Genomic DNA, 8,110 nt, shown 5'->3' with positions numbered 1-8,110 from the left:
CGATTCCCCACCTACAATTTTTAATCATACTTAACTTCCAAATAAAGACAAAGTCAAACCCCTCTTCCACCCAACAAGATGCGGCCAAGCGTATACAAGAGAACAACACGCTCCCTTCTGCCCCAGAGGAGAGGAGAGTCCCTGATCCTGATTCATCTCTGGGTGGTGTTCCTTCCCCTTCCAAAAAAAAAAAAGATTTCAAAAGGGGCATGGGATTCAGCTGACTCTCATTCTCCCTTTGATATCCTAGTTTTTTTTGTTTTTTTGTTTTTTGTTTTGAGACAGAGTCTCACTCTGTTGCCCAGGCTGGAGTGCAGTGGCGCAATCTCGGCTGACTGCAAGCTCCGCCTCCTGGGTTCACGCCATTCTCCTGCCTCAGTCTCCCGAGTAGTTGGGACTACAGGCTCCCGCCATCACGCCCGGCTAATTTTTTGTATTTTTAGTAGAGATGGGGTTTCACTGTGTTAGCCAGAATGGTCTCGATCTCCTGACCTCGTGATCCGCCCGCCTCAGCCTCCCAAAGTGCTGGGATTACAGGCGTGAGCCACTGCGCCTGGCCTTTTTTTTTTTTTTTTTTTTTGAAACAGAGTCTCACTCTGTTGTGCAGGCTGGAGTGCAGTAGTGCAATCTCGACTCACTGCAACCTCCACTTCCTGGGTTCAAGTAATTCTCCTGCCTCAGCCTCCCACGTAGCTGGGATTACAGGCACGGGCCACCATGCCCGGCTAATTTTTGTATTTTAGTAGAGATGGGGTTTCACCACATTGGCCAGGCTAGTCTCAAACTCCTGACCTCAGGTGATCCGCCTGCCTCGGCCTCCCAAAGTGCTAGGAATACATGCCTGAGCCACCGTGCCTGGATTGATAGCCTAAAATTTAAACACTGAGATGTTTGAGATAATTAAATATCAACTGTTATCAACGGTACACTTCATACAGTAGTACCGTATGAAGTGGTAGGGAAGAGGAGAAGAAACAGTGGCTAATGTGGTCCCCCACCCAATACACTCGGATCAAAATAAGAAGAAAACACCCACATCTATTGTAGGCTTCATTTCTGCAGCAGCCGTGCAGCGGGAACTAGCGTTTCAGCCTCCGTCTCCCGCATAGCCTTTGCCTCTGCAAGCACTCAGCTGATGTGGCTCTTTGCCTGGTGGGATGACCTAAGCCTTCATTCCTGGAGAGCCTGGGTCATGAGTGGCCCTGCTTGGATCGGGGGTGATGGTTTTCCATGATTTTAATCACAGGACATGGGAACATGAAGAGGCGCTGCAGGGGACCCTCCGCATTCCAGACGTGCTCCTCTTCATCCTCCTTGTGCAACCCGGCCGATTCTGCCTGATAAAATCAGTCCCCTGGCCCGGGCAGTAACTGCCTTCTTTACCTGTTGATTTTCTGCAGTGAGGATCCCAAAATGACCTGGTGCAATTTCACCTTCCAGTCTGGTGGAGCCATTGTGGTGCCTCTGCGGGAAACCCTCCTCCCTCGAGAACTCAGACTTCTACACCAAGAGGACCTAGAGTTGTGAGGACAGGGAGCAAACACATCACCAGCAGAATTTCATGAGGGTGAAAGAGAAGCCATTGCTGCTTCCCCTCCTTGACTCCCAGAACCATGAGGTCTGGGCTGCAGGAGAAACCACTCCACAGACTGACTCTAATTCAGAGCCTGGACCGCCTCCTGGAGGACACAGCCTGTTCTGCAAAGCGTCCCCACTCAGCAGGCACCATGTGAGTCTCCAGAAGGCCATTCCACGGTCATGTTTGTGAGCTGCTTTGGGGAGAGGAGGACCACAGAAGAACTTCAAAGTCACGAGCATGGGGCCTTTGCCCCACACCATTAACTGTGGCGAATTCCTTGAGCAGCAGTGTGAGAATGCTGAATGAGGCGCTCCAGAGTCCACAGGTGGTTTCAGCAAAAGCACCGTGGGCACGGAGGGCCAGTCCACCTGCAGAGCAAGCCTCTATCCTGGTGAAAGCACAGCAGTGCCAGTTCCATGCCGGCAGCTGTCTCATATCATCCACTCCACCTGGAAGCTGGTAGATCCCCTGCAACACTGGGGCAGGCGGGCACTTAGTGGATGGGCCTTGGTGAGTGGAGCTCCTGTGCTGAGCCTATGTGTGACCTCCATCCTAGCTACCTCAGTCCTGGTCTTCACCAGCCCGCTGGCAATGAAGGGTGGCTGGGGAAGGAGCCTGACTGATGGCCGAAGAAAGGGCCGTCTTATCTACCTGGTCAGTGAGCTTCTCCTCGGCTGAGGCGGTTGCTCTTTGGCAAATGACACGTGGGCTGCAAGGATCTTCACACTCCGCCCTTTCAGAGGGCTTTAACCACACAATACTTCCCCACACCTCCTGTTACCGTTTTCCCAAATGCGTTCCTTCCAAGTCCCTGACCATCCATCTGGCCGAGCCAGGAGCAACTGATCATGAGTGGGTGGAACCTGTAGCTCTGACCTCTCCTTCCAGGCAAAATGAAAACACCCAGGGACCCTGCCCAGAGTTCTGCCCACTGGGAGCCCTTCCCTTCACTACCATTGCTCAGAGGGACTGAGCTCCATGGTCATCCGTGTGTATCATGCAGAAACATCTGTAAGCTGGGACCAGACTTGTTCTTCCACAATGATCAGGCTGCAGGGAACTTCCTACGAAGCCACAGGTGCTGGCTGAGAGAGTGACTGCAGAATGGCAGGAGTAGGGACCACAGGTGTTGGAGCCACTTTTGCATGTAACTTGCTTGTGCCTTCAGGGCCTGCCTGAGCCCCCCAGGTTGTATATGCTGCTTCCACTTGAAGACAGAACATAGCTATGCAAGCCCGACTCTATGGCTTGCTGGGTTCAGCAACATCCCACTCGTGATGTATAGTTCCAATCACATGGTGACTTGGTGGCCTGTCCAGTCTCTCTGGAGGACTAGATGCAATCCACAGAGTTATCCACAGATGATGGCAGAGCTTGACTGCCATCAGTCTGTGATTCAACTGCAGGAGCCTATCATGGCCCCTACACAGCATCCTTATCTGCCACAGACACCTCAAATGCCATAGGATCTGTTGGTCCCATGGCTCAAGTTGCTCAGCAGCTTTCATGGCCACATGCACTTGCTGCAGAGCCTTCTCTTGTTCTGGGACTCACAGAAAGCAGACAGCATTTTAGGTCATTCCTACATGGGTTGGGATATCACATATGAGCTGCCTCCAAGATCCAAAGACACCCACGAGGCACAGTGCTTCCCCTGAGGTAGAAGGAAGGGTCAGACATAGATCACAGCATGCCCCAGACCACTGGAACCCCAGCAATTTCATCAAAGGGTCAGGGCCCCAATTTGTATGGAATTCATTCCCCACCCTCCCCAGCACACACCATATTATCAAGTTGTGCTTGAGTCACTGCCAGTTCTGCTCACCAGGTTTGCAGACCAGTTCTGCAGCAAGATCAGCTGCCATCGTCAGTGCAACCAGCCAGGGGAAAGGTTGTGGAAGGGAAAGCTGGTCAAGGTAGCTGTTGACTAGATTATGACATAGAGTTGATGTACCCCAGAGCAGGACAGTGCACGTGTATTCCTGCCCTTGCCAGTTGAAAGCAACTAGCTTCTGGTGGCCTTTACTCAGAGGTATCAAGGAATCAAAGGCATTCACCAGATCATAGCTGATAAGCTGGACTTCGTTAACATGTAAAGACTTCTACTTTGCAAAAGACACCGTTAAAAGAATGAAAAGACAAGCCACAGAGTGGGAGAAAATCTTTGCAAAACACATATCTAATAAAGGACTTGCCTCCAAAGTAGTCAAAGAACTCCTAAAACTCAACAATGAAAAAACAAACAACTGAATGTAAAAATAGGAAAAATTATGAACAGACTTCTCACCAAAGAAGATGCACAGATGGCAAATGAGCCCATGAAAAGAGGTTTCGTATCACATGTCATTAGAGAATTGCAAATTAAAACAACAATGAGATGCCTATAAGAATGACCAAAATCCAAAACACTGACACCACTAAATGATAGCAAGAGAATGGAGCAACAGGAACTCATTGACATCACCAAATGGTGGCAAGAGCATGGAGCAACAGGAACTCTGTCATTGCTGGTGGAAATGCAACATGAGACAGCCACTTTGGAAAATAGTTTGGTGGTTTCTTACAAAACCAAACATAGTCTTACCATATGGTCCAGCAATCATGCCCTAGGTGTTTACCCAAATAAGCTGAAAATGTACGTCTACCCAAGGACCTTGACATTAATGTTTGTACAGCTTTATTTATAATTGTCAACACTTGGAAGCAACCAGGAAGTTCTTCAATACGTGAATGGATAAACAAATTCTAGTATACACAAGGAATGGAATATTATTCAGTGATAAAGAAAAATGAACTATCATGGCATGGAAAGATGTGAAGGAACCTTAAATGCATATTGCCAAGTGAAAGAAGCCAATCTGAAGAAGTCTACCTACCTTTTCAGGTTGTATAATTTCCCACTATGTGACGTTTTGGAAAAAGTAAAACTATGCAGACAATGAAAAGATCAGTGGTTTCCAGGAGTCAGTGGGGAGGGAGGGAAGAATAAATGGAGCACAGACAGATTTTAGGGCAGTAAAATAATTCTGTATGATACTATAATAGTGGAGACATGCCATTACACATTTGCCCAAACTCACAGAATGTACACACCAAAAGTGAACCCTCATGTAACCTGATCAATGACTAGGTTAACATTGGTTCATCAGTTGCAAAGATGTATCACACTAATTCCAGATATTAATAATAAGGGAAACTGTGTGTGGGGAGAGGTGCTATATGAGAACTCTCAAATATGCTCAGTTTCTCTGTAAACATGAAACTGCTCTAAAAAATAAGATCTATATTAAAAATTAAAGCTTTCACCAGATCAATGGTTGTAGACCAGGTGTCCAGGGATGCTTTGATTTGCCCCGGCGATCAGTAGTCATATCTGGAACAGCAGTTGCAATTGGAGTCCTGGTTAAGTTTACCAGAATTCACTGTCCTTCCTTCTCCAGGACCCCCCTGTCTTCCACACAAGCCAATTTAATGAGTGGAACGAGGCTGCCATAGTGGTCGTCACCCTGCATCTTCCAAGTCCTCAATGGCAGCACTGACCTTTGCGGTCCTTCCAGGTCCGCAGGTTGCTTTTGACTGACGATTTTCCTAGGCAGAGTTCACCCCATGGCTTCTACTTGGCCTTTCCCACCATAGCAGCCCCCACCCCTCAGGTCAGGGGACAAATGTGGGGACTCTGCTGGCTGCCACATAAGTCCATTTACTCACCTGTCTGAGGCTAGGGAAGTGACCTCTGCACCCACCGAGAGTTGGACCTAAGCTAGAGCTCCATGAGTACCCTGGCCTCCACACGCCCCTCCTCTGACTATTAGATCTGACGGGTGTTTGTGTCCCCAGGAGTGGGTGTCAGGGTAGAGGTAGTGTCCAGTAAGTCCCCTGAGTCTGAGGACAGACTAGCCACCCCAGCAAATGGCTGCAGGTCCCTGAGGGGAGACTGGGGGAGAGAAGAAGAATGTAAATTTGTGAGAGTATGGCAACGTCCTTCCTCAGGGGCACCCAGTCCTCCTTTACTCGGGCACCAGGCGAGGGAGGCCACCCATTGCTCCAGTTCCTGTGGCACCATGAGCCTCCGGCCAAGGCCACAGGGTTCCGTGGACTGGACTGTTCCAATCACTGCCAGAGCCAGTTGCCATCTCAGCCACAAGCCCAGGGCCTTGTGGCCACCCCTGCTGGGCTGTGCCCTGCCCTCCTTAAAGGTTGTGAATGAGCTTCCCACTGGGGCACCCCTGACCAGCTCACTCTTCTTTTGTCTGCCCTGGCCCTGATGCTGGGGTTTGAGATATCAGAACTCACCAGAAACCACCCTAAGCAGAGATCACTCTGGCTGACGCCGGGGTGCAGTCCACATGTGATGGACTCTCAGGCTGAGCAGTGTTGGCTGAGCCCCCACTGCACCTTCCCTCCCACTCTGAGGTCCTCAGCCTCTGCCCAAGGCAGGGGGGACACTTCTGGCAACTGGTGACCCAGAGATCATGGGCTGCAGGGATGGCTCTGAGTAGGCCACACAGCCATCCCGAGAGCCATCACTGGGGACACAGGGGGCCCTGCAGCCAGGGTGTCAGTGTGGGGGCAGCCCAGCAGACCCCAAGCCACCCACTGAGGTTGCTTCTCAGGGGAGCACTGGCAGTCTGTCGGCTCCTGCCTGGGCCCCAGCCTCTTGCCTCTGTCCCACCTCCCACCTGCATGGTCTCCAGCATTGCCCAAATTCACCACCTTCACTCCCAAGTCCACGGCGGTGTCTCATCCAGGTGGGTGAACACTCACGTGTTGGGAGGCTGGCAAAGCCTGGCATGGGGGGGCACCATCCATCTCCCTTCTTTGTCTCACTGCCTTTAAACACCCCACATCTATCACCTCTGCCCCCAAGGCTCCCAAGTTCACCCCATGCCAGCCTCAGCCCAACAAGGCCTGTGTTTCTGGCCAGCCCTGCTGGGGTTCTCAAAGCATCTGCCCTCTCTGCTCCCCACTGTCTCTAAACATATTTCACACATTGCTGCGGCAATATATGTGACTCACAGCTTCCCAGAGCCATCCCAGAGCTGTTCAGTAGACATGAGGTAAATGGACGAATGAATGAATGAATGAATGAATGGGTGAGTGCTGGGAGCTGTCTCAGTTAGCTCCAACTGCCATGAGGAAGCACCGAGGGCTGGGCATGTAAACAGCAGGTGCTTATTTCTTGCAGTTCTGGAGACTGAAAGTCCAACATCAAGGTGCTGCTGATTCCAGTCTTGGTGAGGGCTCTCTTCCTGGCTTGCAGACGGCCGCCTTCTCTCTGTGTCTTCATACAGCTGTCCTTCAGTGCATGTAAGGAGAGAGAGAGAGAGAAGAGGGAGCTCCTAAATGACGCTTTGTATAAGGGCACTAATTCTATGGGACCAGGGACCTTCATGTCCTCATCTGTCCCTAATTACCTCCCAGAGATCCACTTCCTAACACTATCTCATTGGGGGGCAGGGCTTCAACCTATGAATTTTGCAGGAAAACGATTCTGTCCATAGTGAATGCTGACACTGAACCCGCCTCCTAAAGCTTTCTCTCACCAGATTCCTCATTCTGCTTAAAGATCCTCTGCAACCTTGTGCCCCTCCCAAGGGTCCCTGCACCTGTCCAAGAGAGAGGGCAGCCTGGCAACGGGCCTGGGCCCTGACCCTTGAGCATCAGGGTCTGGCCTGAATGGGGATGGGTGTTCACTTCTAGGATCCTGAGAGAGGCAACACTGCAGCTTTAAAGGTGTCAGGAGCTCACTGTCCCCGTTTGTCATGAAACAGTCTCTTCATCAAGGGCTAAATAAAGCACACTGACCACCAGGAATGGGGCTGCAAGCTTCTGCCCTGCAGTCTGCCTTGTCTGCACAGGGAGTGTGGGGACCATTAGGAGGAGGGTCTGATGTACATTTTTCTGCCAGTGGGTCTTCCCCTGCCCCCAGTCCTGCCCAGGCCCGGGGGGTCACTCTGAAGGCATCTGGCTCTTACCCTGGGCATCTCCTGCCTCTGCCCCACTCCTCCACTCCCACGGGGTGCCGAGTCTCAGCCCAGGCTGGAGTGGCCCAGGTAGGACAGCAGGCTTGGTGGTGCCTGGCCCCACAAACTAGTGGGTGGCACAGCGTGGATGTGGATGGAGACACCTCCCCTACAGTCTGTCCCTGGCATCTGTGACACATGTGTGGGATCCCTTTAGACTCCCCTGGGAGACAGCTGTGTCTTTGAAGGGGCACCATCCCTGGGTTCCCTCTGCCGTCACTGAAGGCAGAGTCTAGCCTCCCAGGGGCGGGAGGGGGAAGCAGAGTGCCCATCAATGCCCACTGGAGTTGGCCAGTGGAGGCAGCAGCCCATGGCACTGAGAGGGAAGGCCATGGACTGGACTGTTCCAATCACTGCCAGAGCCAGTTGCCATCTCAGCCACAAGCCCAGGGCCTCATGGCCACCCTTGCTGAGCTGTGCCCTGCCCTCCTTAAAGGTTGTGAATGAGCTTCCCACTGGGGCACCCCTGACCAGCTCACTCTTCTTTTGTCTGCCCTGGCCCTGATGC

At 51.7% G+C, this 8,110-nt stretch overlaps 1 protein-coding gene across 1 annotated transcript in view; it reads right to left on the bottom strand.

Annotated features, from left to right (window-relative positions):
- Nucleotides 1-5,238: 5,238 nt before the first annotated feature.
- LOC105545348 (chromosome unknown open reading frame, human C11orf21) overlaps nucleotides 5,239-8,110 on the bottom strand; it is an 8,091-nt gene continuing 5,219 nt past the window's right edge. The window contains exon 6 of the mRNA XM_011988258.1: nucleotides 5,239-6,875. The gene's annotated coding sequence lies outside the window, so the exon portion shown is untranslated. The remainder of the gene's footprint in view (nucleotides 6,876-8,110) is intronic.

This window comes from Mandrillus leucophaeus, unplaced genomic scaffold, assembly GCF_000951045.1.
Source record: "Mandrillus leucophaeus isolate KB7577 unplaced genomic scaffold, Mleu.le_1.0 Scaffold325, whole genome shotgun sequence".
NCBI classification, from domain to species: Eukaryota; Metazoa; Chordata; class Mammalia; order Primates; family Cercopithecidae; genus Mandrillus; species Mandrillus leucophaeus.
This window is presented reverse-complemented; position numbering and strand designations above follow the sequence as displayed.